Source organism: Cotesia typhae, unplaced genomic scaffold (genome assembly GCF_013202065.1).
Source record: "Cotesia typhae breed Kobodo isofemale line unplaced genomic scaffold, CoteBio_Ctyphae scaffold_152, whole genome shotgun sequence".
NCBI classification, from domain to species: Eukaryota; Metazoa; Arthropoda; class Insecta; order Hymenoptera; family Braconidae; genus Cotesia; species Cotesia typhae.
In genome coordinates this window covers 6,307,781-6,321,633 of record NW_027423776.1, presented here as the reverse complement: position 1 = coordinate 6,321,633, position 13,853 = coordinate 6,307,781, and the positions used below count along the sequence as shown (strand labels likewise).

The 13,853-nt window shown below is 28.5% G+C and overlaps 1 protein-coding gene across 6 annotated transcripts in view; it reads right to left on the bottom strand.

Moving 5' to 3' along the window:
• Positions 1-13,853, bottom strand: part of Eip74ef (Ecdysone-induced protein E74) — a 103,468-nt gene that overhangs the window by 49,854 nt on the left and 39,761 nt on the right. The gene's annotated exons all lie outside the window — the stretch shown is intronic.

Sequence of the window (13,853 nt, the reverse complement as noted above, 5' to 3'; positions counted from 1 at the left end):
AAAAGCTAGTACTCTTATAGTAATTGATGTAGAAGCAGTAGCGACTTAAACGTACAAGTTTCAACAGCGATTTTACCGAGATAAAGAGAGAATAGGAAATGGTATCGACGGGGGATTGCATGAGTTTAAGTAAAGCAATATCACGTGAGTTTAATTCTCAGTCAAAGTCTCGTGAATTATAAACATAAACACACACATAAACACCAACTAGAGTATAGTAGAGTGAATAAGTAAGATCGCACAGCAGATCTCTGTGAAAATTAGCGCGTCTATATACAACAATATAAAGAAAATATATAAAAAATCCACACTCAACTCATTTTCATTTTACATGTATAAATATAATATCAACTTTTGTTATGGATAAACACAAAAAAGCGATGTCTCAATAAATAAAATATTAACCGGCAAATTTTGATCCAATATTATAAATTAAATAGTACGTTCGTGACACGTAATGAAACAGTCATTGCAAATATTCGATGATCGTAATATATAATATATAATAAATAGCATAACATATAACATGTGTAGAATATTAATATTAATAATTAAAATGATTAATTGATTGTAATATTAAATTATTAAATTAAAATAAAAAGGCAGACAATAAGTAGAATTTGATAAAAAAAAAAAATAATAAAATTGATAGCGATTAGATATGCAGTGAATCGCGAAAAAAAAAGCGAGATCGACGCATGCGCCTCGGTAACGACGCACGTGGTAAGTGCAAGTGTGTCAAGGCGCGACCTGAATTTTCCTATACTACTGTACTCTCGGTACTCTAGTGCAGAAACTCTCCTCTCTCCCTTCTTTAGATTCTTTATAATATATATCTCTATATCTATATCTATCTCTATATCAAGCTATGGCTTATTATTATTATTTATACTTATACTTACAAGCCAAGCTGATCGCTCACTTCTCTCCTCACTGACGTTTCTCTACCTGTTACATCTACCTGCTATCATCTACAAGTATGAGTCTGCAATAACTACTATTTATACAACTACTGTACAACGTACTAACAGAACGATAATATAATATAATATAATATAATATAATACAAACATATAAATAGACTAATCGACAAATAAATAATAACACACGGTGTAAAGTGTGTATTGCTATTTATGATATGATAAGTGATAAGTAATGTCATTTTTACTAGCAATTACTTCCACATTTAATTGAATTGTTGTGGATGTCAATTAAAGTGTAAGAATAAGGTGCATTGTGTTTATAGTTGATAATTGTATGAGTATGAACAACATAAACAGCTGAAAGCCCCTCACTCTCATGTAAAAATAGCGAGAGTCGTCACTGCACGGTACCGTGCGTCGAAAGCGATTCCTACCCCCTTCCGCAACGCTCTCGAACCATTTATTTTCAACTTTTCTCAATTATTTTCTATCGTGACCTATTTAGTTTTTTCATTAGGGGAAGTTGTGATGCATGCTTCTTTTTAATTACTTACTTGGAGCGCTGAGTAATTAGAAAAATTATTTTTATTCATTTTTAAGTAAGAATTTAATTTAAAATGGTAGATTTTTTTTTTATCTAAAAATTGAATTTAAAATCAAAATATAACAATACAATTATTTTATTTCAGTGAACAACTGAAGTGAAATTTGCAATGAATTTGATTGATTGTTATTAATCAATATTGTAAAATAAAAAAATAATTGGAGTAAAAATGAAAAATATGGGAAGTGTAAAAATTTTTTAACTAAAGAAATAATGTTCAAAAATTTTAATTAGTGTTTTATGTCAAAAAATAAATTTAAAAAAAATGGAAAATTGATAAACAAAAAAACAAAGATGCATTTTAGAATTACTCAAATTTTTTTAAATCAATCGGTTTAAAGTTTTTAAAAATTTTAATGTAAATCTTCTGTTTTCTAGCTATTAAAACCTGATTGAAAATTAATTTATATTTTTAATAGTAGAAATAATTAATTTTAAATTTGATATTATACTGACTTGAAATTAATTACTTTATTTTAATAAAAAATATTTGCATCTACTTAAAAAAAATTGAAGACATGAGATTTTTTATTTTAAATAGAAGAAAACTGTCAACTAGACTTAAACTTTAAAATAAATAAAAAATAATTACTTATTTAAATAAAAATTTTTTTATCAATAAATTCAGTTTGTATAAAATATTTAACTAAAAATATTTTATTTAAACCAAAATTTTGGTTTAAAAAAGATTTTCAATAAAAAATTTAACCTCTATAAAAAATCTATTTACAGCGAACATTGAACATCAAACAGCAAAATATTCTCCTGATATCAACTGCACGCGGTGCAAATGGAGTTATTTATTTTTGCGATGAGTAAATGTTTGGTCTAACTGTTACGTGTATCAGAAATGCGATAAGATGGATACAAGTAAAGCGTCGTAATCTTAATCGGCGATAGTAGAGAAAGCGAATGAGATAAAGACAAAGAGCAAGACTAAGATCGAGACTGAGACTAAGAAGAATTGGAATGTTCGAGAATAATTTAATCGAGGGTGTATTGATTAAGTGTAGGCTGTTGCTGACCTAGACCTATTACCCTTGACGAAATTCCCGACGTCCTTTGAGTAACCTTCTTATGTGTTGACTGGGCGACGTCCTATCCCAACCGTTATATTATACTTCCAGCTATTTTTCATTTGCGATAAAGATAAAACACCGCCCTTGTCTGTTCACGCAACGAATAACCTTTTTTTGCTCTTATTTAGTTTTTTTACTGGCGCTTTTTACGGACCCTTTATCGTGACGGTCTTACTTTAGTAAAAAATAAAAGCAATAAACTTGTTTTTGTTTTATTAAAAAAGTATAAAAAAAAAATAAACAGCCAAATAAATAACCGAGTTTAATGTTTAATTTAACTCAGTTAAATTTAAATACATATTATTGTGTATCGTAAAAACTTTAATTGCTTAATTTATTTCTTATCGCTGGTTTTTGTGTATAAATTGGCTAGATACCGAAAAATAAACAAATGATTGCGTGTAAATAAATAAGATTCTTTTAATTCAATTTTAGTTGACATTGGAAATTTATTTTGATAGAAAAAAACAAAAACAAAACAATGAGATAAAAAAATTTCCAACTTCGAGAAAAAATTTACTGATTAAGAATAAATTTACTTATATGTTTTGTTCTATTCTGATAACTTCAACTCTCACTATACTCTAGTGCATTAGTTCTTCAACGCTTTCGTTGATATAAACGAAACTTTCGCACAAAAATGATAAACATGAATATAGGTACGCCCTCGTTTTAAAAAACACTTTTTCATTTTTAGTAAACTCTTTTCCCTTGAATTGTGATTCCGCAACACCAAACGATAAGCTGTGACCTCTCGCAATTTTTTATCGACTACTTTTGCTTATAATAAGACACTGCGGACATATAATGATAACAAGCATACAACTGCGACGTTTTTTTTATTATCGAAGCTAATAATTAAGCGCATCCCAGGACCTATAACATTCGGGGTTCAATTAAAAAAAAATTTATTGTTTAGAATTATAAAAAAAAAAAATTACGATAAATTATTTCAAGTGTTTTCGAATGGAACATAACTGAGAAAAAAAAATTAAAAGTAATTTCCTATTAAATTTAATTAATTATTTTTGAAGTCTTCGAACTTAAAAATTGTTTTATTTCCTTCATAAAACTTCGGTTATTTTTGAACGATTTTTATTACTTTAAAAAGCAGAGATAAGACAATAATAATTTGAAGAGAAAAAATTAATTTAATAAACTAGAAAGCCAGAATTGTTTTTCAAACTGTTGAACAGAGGCTAGAATACACTTTGATGGTCCATGTGATGGGAGGGTCCAATTCTAACCGAAAGACTGCGATGAGTTTAAGTATAAATAATTAAATTTTTGCGGGAAAAACGTATTGGGGTAACTTGATCCGTACCCACGGGGATGATCGAAGGTGTCAGACAGGGCGTGGTCGTCCTTGAACTTGGTTTTATCCACCAGAAAGTGGGAAGAGCGTAAAAATCTCAATTCATTTTATTTTATCTTCTGTCTAGCTTTTCGCTTGCTCCACTTACGGGCGATGAATTTTCTGACGTACTTTTATCCCCATCAATCAAATTACCGCCCAAAAAATGGGAGACTGTACTGCTATACTATGTGTATTATTTTTATAAAAAAATGTCATCTATTTTTTTCAAGTTTTAAATTAAAAAAAAAAAAAAAAACTTAAATATGTTGGAAATTTATGAAGCTAAAATTCACAGATATTTTTTTATGATTTTTTTGATAGATTTAAAAAAAAAATTCAACTTGTGTAAATTATAAAAAACTGAGTAAAATTTTTCAAAAATAATATTATGGCATTTTTTTTTTCTTCCGTAACAAATATAAGTTTCGAAGATTCAAAGGTCTATTAATTATAACGATGATTGAATTTTTTTAAAAAATATATTAAATTTCAAATTTATTAAAAATTATTGAATCAATGCATACTTCAAGTATTTTGAAGTTTATTGTATATATTTCATGTACAAAAAAATACTGAAAGGGATAAATCGAGTCTATTTAAAAAAAAAAATATCAATAATGGATTTTTCGTCAAATTGGCTTGCTTCAAGGCTAAAAGCATATTTCTAATATTTGACGAGGAACAAATTTTTAGGGTATTTTAATAAAAATAGTTGCAAAGAAGAGGCGAAAAAAGTTTTGCTTGAAAAAAAAGAGACAATAGTAAATTTTTTGATATTTATCCTTAAAAATTTTCTAATCAATATTGCCTTATAAAAAAAAAATAAATTTCTTACAACAAAACTTTCCAATTAAAAAAAAAAATCCACGATCAAGTTTAGTTTTTCATCCAGATTAGCAGAATAATTACCAACTAGCCGGTGGTTAACCAACCAATTAACAATGAGGTATAAAAAGCTTATGGATTAAAGTACTGTGGGTAGACGAAGGATTTATTGGACGAACTATTCTACGGTTTATGCCTTAAGGTAATATCAAGGGCCAGGCAGGGCGTATCTTAATTGAGATTTAAATATTTGGCAATAACCTTGACCCCGATAGATCGATCGACCACAACGAGTTACCCAGCAGTCGCCATGACTACGGGATAAGAGGAGTCTTTTCCTACTACTCACGCACCCAAGCCCCAAGCTCTTACGTGCGGCGTAAAAATAATAAAAGTCTCAATGTCAAATTTCTTGACACTCTTTACTCTTTGGGTTCTATGCGATACTTTTTTTATAGCCACTAATACCAATATAAGTATAAAAGACAGATAACGTTTGCTTTTTTTTTATATGTCTTCAAAGTTCACCGATGCATATTTTAGGGTTCTATTATATTATAATCAACCGAAATGGTTATTCGTCTGGATATTGGATACTGGATTTTGGGGGACATGATTGTGATATGAGTGACATATAGAAAATAAGATAAAAGAAGAAGAGAATAGAGAGTTTAAGTTGTAAAAGTTGAATTTTAAAATTGATGATGACAAGCTTAATTGTAAATAATATTTATACTTGAATTGATTTAATGTAATAAATTGTTTTTAATGAAAGGAAAATATTTAAGGTGACCTTGATGAGTTAGTGTCAATGAACGAGTACTAAACCAGCTTTTAAAAACAACACTTGTTTGTTTGAAAATAAATTTCTAATTTAAGATGCCATCTGATTTTTTATCTTTATTATTTTATGGAAGCAATTCTTTTATTGTAATTTTTTCGTAATAGTTTATTTAAATTGTTCAACTTTGTAATTCTCTAAATTTTAAAGGCTTTGATTTTATGTTGAAAAATAAATACCATCCGGTAGTCGAAATAGAATTAGAATTTTTGGAGTTACCAAATAGTTAAATGACTACAATAGTAAAATTTTATCAAACAAATAGAAAAGGGTGTTGGATAATTTTTGGTTCGAAAAAATAATTAGATATTGCAATTAAAGCATATATAATGAGCTTTCATATTTTATTTTATGAAAATGTGATGAATCATTGTATTTAGAAGTTTTTTTAAAAAGAAAAAGTAAAATTTTGTTTTCTTTTTTAATTTTATGCCAATAATTTTTTTTTTTGAGTAAATTTTTCATGGTTTAAAAACTTTTTTCTCAAGTCCAGAAAATCAAATGAAAATTTTTTTCTAATTTCAAATATTTTTTCTTGAATTTCATCACAATAATCCTTTTTTTGTATAAATTCCGAATAAATTTGTAAAAACTTGAAATTTGAACAAAAAATTACCAATCTTAAATAAAAAAGGATACAAACAACCCCTCTGAGGTCCATCTGGGCACACCAAACACCAGATAAGTAAGTTTTATCTCAAGCAAAAGACTGCGTCATAGAATTCCCACCAAATCGAATCCAACATAAGTTGACTTGGAATAAAAAAGATAAAAAAACTAGATGTTTACGATGAGCGTGGCTAAGGGGTCAAAGTATAAGTCGTTGAAGCAGCCAGTCAACTATCCGCCAGCCAGCGACCGTGACCTTGGTGTGTGCGGGTTATCGAGCGGCAGGATTGCCAGCAGGATAGTATGGAGGACTTTCACTGTTTCTCGAATCGAGCCTATTCCACCATCCACCCACTTGTATACTTGGATACTTGCCAGTACAGCCGCCGGAACTTTCGCTGTTGTCGTTTACCAACCATATCTTCCTTCTCTTCTCTTCTCTAGTTTCAAAGATCCCCATTCTACGTTATATATTATGATTATAGGTCCCTATTGTAGATATTACACATACGCAAACAAAACCTGAGCTAAAACTCGAGAAGTAGATCCTTTATGCTTTGCTTTACTTCTTTGCCCGGTCTGACCCCTCATCAGTCTAGACTTGAGACATAATGTCTCCCTCTGCGCCCTCCATATAATATGCCACTTCAAAAAACGAAAACGACAAAACTCTACAACTTTTTAACCTCGGCTTATTTTTCACCCTCCGGCCTCACTGATTATTATTTCATTGCTATTAGCCATTATATATTTCGCCCTTTCTGCGTTAATTGAGGTTGATAGTTACATCAGAGACACGGAACCACTTATATCTTTTATGTTATTGATCGATGAGACACTAATAGACAAACTTAATTTTGGAAAATTAATTTTAAATCGAAAAAATACTTTAAAAGATTTTTGGTTTAAATAATTTTTTTTCTTATGCAGAAATTTTGATTTAATCTTTTTTGATACTAAGTTCAAAAGTTAATAATTGGACAAGATACCAAATTCTTTAATCACTAAATTTTTTTTGTAATGTTCAGAACTCCGAAAGTTTTGAAAAATTTAATTCAAATTTTTTTAGTAATGATAGTTCTATTTTTTCATTATTTCAATGTCTACACTGATAGAAAAAATGAATTTGACTGATGAAAAAAAATTTTGAATTAAAAAAATTGTTTTGGAAAATTTGATAAACTTAAATAAAGTTTACTTGAACTAAGAAAAATTTTTTGCTTGATTCAGTAAGAAATTCTTCAAAATTGTATTTTTAATGAAGATTTTTGTGTTTGAATTAAATTAACTTTTTTTATCAATGCATGAAAAATTAAAAAAAAATTATCTTAGCTGATAATTGACTCCTAGAATGTAAATTCAAGCCCAATTGTACTTAATTAAAAAACAAGAAAAGAACAGACCTATATTTTGAAATATTAAATTGTTTTTTTATGATATAAATACAAATTTTTGGAACCATGTGTTAAACGCATTAAGGGGAGGATATTTTATTCTGTTTACCCGTACTGGTTTGTTATACATGTTATTTATTATTTATAGACCGGGAGTTTACATTCTATTCATCCGTCGATAATTGGCGAAAAAGACCGCGGGAATAAATATGATTTTTAAATACAAGGGTTGGAAAATGAATTTTTAAAAATAACTACGACAATAATAATAATAGTAATAATATAACAATATTCATAATAATAAAAATAATACTAACAATATGTGAGAAAAGTTAGTTTTTGAGGAAACAAAAGGACATTAGTTCAGCATTAGTTATCTAAAAAAGTACTTTGATCCTTTTTATAAGGAAAGGGTGTAGAGTAGTTGTAGTCGAATTTATTCTGGTCGACTCGTTATCTAACTAGACCCGATTCGAGTCCTATTACCTGTAATATGGGTATATATATATATAGCTTATAAAGCGGTGTAATTTTTAAATATTACTTTTAAAAATATAATGGAGCGTTTAAGCCTAACAGGTGATCGATACTTGGGAGTATGTCGCCTGAAGGGTGATTTGAATAAAATATGAGATGATTACAAGGTATAAATTTTTCCTGGCGTATTGACGCAAGTCTGCGTTTCCTACAGCAACAGTAATATAGGGGAAAAGGGAGGGTACGCGAAAACTGCGACGCGGCAGTTCTACATACGTCGGTTAGGGAGTTAGGCATTAGCTAGTATGGTGAAAAGAAAAGGAAAGGGAGGAAAGGGAAAGGACTCCCCGGGGTAAATCGATAGAATCGCCCCAGACGACCTTGGAAAGAGCAACCACCCTCCACCTACCCTCGAGTCGCCCGGCTCACAACCTCCAAAACGTCCGGACGTCTCGACGCCTAGTTTCTACTCAGCTTAACCTTATTTTTCTCCCGGATCGGGTAGAGCTTCTTTACTTTACTTCTGTTACTTATTCTTTTATGTACGCAACACACAGACATTACGAATACTTTCTCAGGGAACTTGTACTCGTTTCCTTCATGTCCTACCTCACATCCTTAACATTTGTCATATGCCGAAAATTATCTGTTATACAACATAACGACGTTATAATTAGCAAACTGTCTCAATCAATTTCACATCATTAATTTATGCGGAAAAAAAGGAAATTATATTTTTTTTTATGTCTAAAAATAAATTAAATATCTAGGACATTAGATTACTCAAATAATATTTTTATGGATTATTACGATCCATTTTCTGAAAATTTTAAATAATCATATCCTAAAAAATATGAAATTAGACAATTTGGTAATTGGAAAGTTGATAATAACTATTTTTGAATTTCAATTATTATTTCAGGATGGATTGAAAGTTTATCCTAAAATTCTCTGACTCGAAATAAAATTACAAAACCAGCTGAAAAATTAAATACTAAAATTTTTGTGACTATGATTTACTGTCAATTTTTTTATAAATTTTTTTTTTTTGAAAATAAAAAATTTAATTTAATTAAATAAAAATCTGTAAGTCTATAAAATCAAATAAATATTGAAAAAGTCATCATTAATTTTGTATATTAGTTTAGGCTGATCGCCACCCTGCATTTGATACATTTTTCTCATATAAAGTAGCAGAAAGCTCAGTATAAAATATGAATTCTGATGCTGATTAATATTTATGCTAAAAGGTGAATATTTTAGAATTTTTTCTGGATTTGAAATCGACCTGGGAAATGGCAGCATTAAAGTTCAAAAGTATCAGAAATAAAAATGATCCCAATGCATATTTGATTTATTTTATCAATTCAAAAGAACAGTTCTACTTTTTGTTTAATATAAAATTTACTGATGCGAGACAAGGCATACTTGGGCATAATGATTTTTAAATGAATTCATTAACTTGATTTTTTGTTGAAACTAAGTTAATTTGTTGAGATAAGAAATATCGAACAATACAGACATTTATTTATGGAAATTCAAAGAGAGATACATCTATTTGCTGCGTTTTATTTATTCTACTGAGTTACAAGTAATTCAATAGTGTCAGAAATACTTCAGGTGAATGATTTAAATGTCTTCAAGCCAGGGCTCAGAAATACTTGCCTCATCTCTAACAATAATTATATTATTCTCACAATTACATTATTTAAAATTTTGCAATGAAACCTTTTCAAACCTTACTCATACGTTGATAAAAAAATTAACTTTGATTCAAGAAAAAAAAAATTTAGACATAAGAAAATTAATTTGAAAAGTTATACTGAAAAAAAAAAAAAAAAAAAAAAAAAAAAAAAAATTCTTTAAATCAAGAGCAATTTCTTGGATAAAAAATTTTTCTCATTGATCTAAAGTAAAGAAATTCATCCAAATGATGTTCTTACCAGTGTGGCCAGAACGTGCTCTTTTCTTACCCCCACTTTGTAGGACACTCTCATCTGACTACATTGAAAGCGGTACAAAGTGGGGGTAAAAAAATCGCACGATCTGGCCACACTGGTTCTTACTTTGAAATTTTTGTCTTTCAAATGAAATTAAATTTTTTATCACTGTATATTAATCAATAAAGTTCAAATACAAAAAATTCTAAATTTTTCAGAGTAAAATATCCAAATTTTCAAGTACAATTAATCAATCATAAATCTAGATTCTACTTCTATAAAAAAAATATCAAATAATTACTTCTATAGATTTGAATTAAAAAAATAAATAAAAAAATTTCTTATACTAACGACAAATGGTTGACAGCTTAATTATCACAACCGAAGCTAAAGTATAAAATAAAAATAAAACACAACAATTAGTAGGCACTCAACAAAGTTAACTATCAACTGAACTAACGACTTTTTAATTAAACATTTTTTTTTTAGAATTCAGTCTCTAAACCAACCTATTAATTTGTTTTAAAACAATCAGCTGTTTTTGTTGTTTCTCATGAAGCAAACTCCGGAGGAATTAATGTAACGTAAAATAATGTAATGTTCTTTTTTAGGTAACATGAACAGGAATAACGGATACATTGAGTGTTTTAGCGTCAATGGTCTGTAGAATTGATTCTCTGGTTGCCGGTGTAGTACATATATGTGTATATATAAGTTGATACATTATCCAGAGGACAATGTAGCCGTACATGTGCTGGTGGCTATACTAGTACATAATAGTGATCGAAGCTCACTCAGACATGCTAATTTGCTTTAGAACAGAAGACCGTCGTCCCTTGTTGTCCCTTCGACCTACGGACTACCGTTCACATTTTTTTCTCTTGTCCGCGTTCTCCACATACAATTATCCTCTGTATGCTATATATTCGTTTACCGTATCCTATACCTCTACCTCTACCTTGAGTTACCAGCTAGCTGGCATGTATGACATGTATGTCTTTTGTGGTCGTCGATCGTACGCTGGTTACCAACTCATAACACGCGCTTCATGTAATTTTCATCGTGAAAAACTTGCTAAATTATATTATCCTCCGGCTTAGTACATCATTGGACAACAAGTAGGGACATAATGTATAGAGATATAAAAAAAATAAATATAGGGTATAATAAAACGGGAAAAGAATGAAAAAAGTTATTAATAAACAAGTAACAATAATAATACTAAAAAACAACCGGTGACTAAAGAGGAGTATCAGCAACAAAGTTTTTATCGATTCCTTGTGTCTCTGTTTTTATTATTATTTTAGTATTAAACGGTGGAAAAAGTTCATTTTCAAAATATTTTTAAATTACACACTTCCGACTTTCACTAATTTTAATACCGATTATTATTTTTTATATTCATTGTCCTGTCATATTTATTTATGAATAGAAATTAGGAAACGAGCCTGTGAGTTTTACGGACGCAGATTTTCACTTTGAAATTATATTTATAATCTTATTTTTTTAGTAGAAATTAAATTGTTGGATTTTATAAAATTTTAAGCCCTGAATATATTTTGTTCTTAATTTTTTTTTTTCAGCTGTGTGATTTATTATAATTTATTATAGTTTGCTCTGATAATTTTTTTAATTGATTAAAGTTGCATAAGATTTTTAATCAATTGATGTTTCGAAAATTATTAACAATGTAATCAATAATCAAAGTTGAAATGTTAATTTATGGTCTAATAGGTTTTTTCTGATCTTCGATTAATATTTCACGGAGAAAATTTTTATCTTACCAACAAAACACTTTTTAGTTATTATTAAAAGTCTGAGTTTAATTTTTGGTTCAAACATTGATAAAATAATCTAATTAATTTGATTGAATATAAAGTTTGATTGATTTTTTTAAATAAATTTTACTAGATCGAAGAATTTTTCCGCTTGATTCAAGACGTCTCAAAATAATTTTCTTGGTTCTAGAGTTTCTCTTTTAAATCAAGTTAATTTTTTCATCAAGTTTTTAAATCAAAAGTAACATTTATAGAATCTATTGAAAAAAAATCTGTCTGGGTCCAAAAAAACACACTATAATCTATAAATCAAAAGCTCTAAATTAAAACTCATAAAATTTAAATAAAACAAAATTATTTTCTATAAAACAATAAACAACAAAAAAAAAACAAATCACCACCCCAGTTTGATAATAATCATCTAAGCTTTTAAAAGTAACACTAAATGTACTAAAATAAAGATAAAAACATCAAACAAAAACATTAAAAAGCAATAATTATAACTGTAAGAGGAAAAAAAAGTAAAATGTAATTTGTTTAATCACATTTGTCCGGTGTTGTACGTGCTGTATATCATGTAATCCAAGTAAAGATTGTCCAGATATGTACCATACATTATCCGTCCACACATATATTTGTAATATGTATTTAAAGCCTGTAAATTCTCAGACGTGCGTGTGTATCAGCAGTCAGCTCAGAATTACCGATAAATCGTGATAAATAGATTTAACTTTTTGTTATCGCATGTAATGCTGACGGTGGTATGTGTCAAGGCCCTCGTGCATGGCAGTCTATGCTCTATGCTAATAGACTCATTGCAAACGCACACTATTTATAAATAAATAACAACGTCTAAAAAATAACAAGTATTTTATTTATTAACATTAACACTATCGCTCATACTTAATGAGGAAGTTTCTTTATTATTAATAAAATTAATTGATCGATTTGTAAACATAATTTTTAATGAAATCCATTGATTGATAAGCATTGATTTACTTTATTCGATAAATAGATATCTATTATGTTAAGTGAAATGTTTTATTTATGTTACATTTATTGCAACAGTATATAAATGATAAGTGATAAGACACACTATTGATTGCCCGTTTATCCATTCCATTGATAGAAAATGTGACCCAGACAAAATCTATTTTCCAAATATAATAATTCCCGACGAGACTCGTTATTAATTAACTCTATATTAACAAATGGATTCGAGAAGTCGCGAATGAGGTCGCGAGTCAAGAGTCAGATAATCATTTTTAAATTCAATTTTAAATCACAAAGATGTTACGTGATTTGTATTGCTTTTGCCTTAATTTCACTTAAAATATAAATACTCTGTCTGGATGGATGTTCCGGCGACCAGTAAAACATAGAGGGTTATAGAAAAATATAGATATATAGACTTTATTATGTGTGTGGAAACATAATATGCAGATCGATTGTCGCCGACACATTAACTCACCGACGATATTACATTTATTATAAATTTTCATTGTTCTACGGAAATAACTTTATGAAATTTTATAACTAGCTATTTTTATTCTTTATACACGATGCTTCAATATTTCAGTTTGATATTGAAGGATTCATATGTATATGCAATCTCAGATGTCGCGTGAATGACATCTTCAGACACGTCTGAAGAAAATTTTTTTTTCGTTTTTGGAAAATTTTTTAAAGAAAATTAAAAATATACTTTTTTTATGGTTATTGAACTCTGTGTCTGGTTAACAATCAATACTTGTGCATTTTAAGGCGTGGTTAATTATTAGGTCCATCATTTGAATGTAATAATTTATAAAAAGGAAAATTTATAGAAAAGCTGAATTCGATTGATGAAAAAAGTTGATAAAATTAGTAAAAAGATAAAAAACTTAGAAACTTGATTTTCGAAAAACGGGGTAAAACCAACAACTTCCCAACTATTGAAAATTTTCAATTTTCTTAGCAGGAAGTTAAAAAAATTCTTCGAAATAATTTTATATAAAATTTTTTTAATTGATCCAATATAATTATT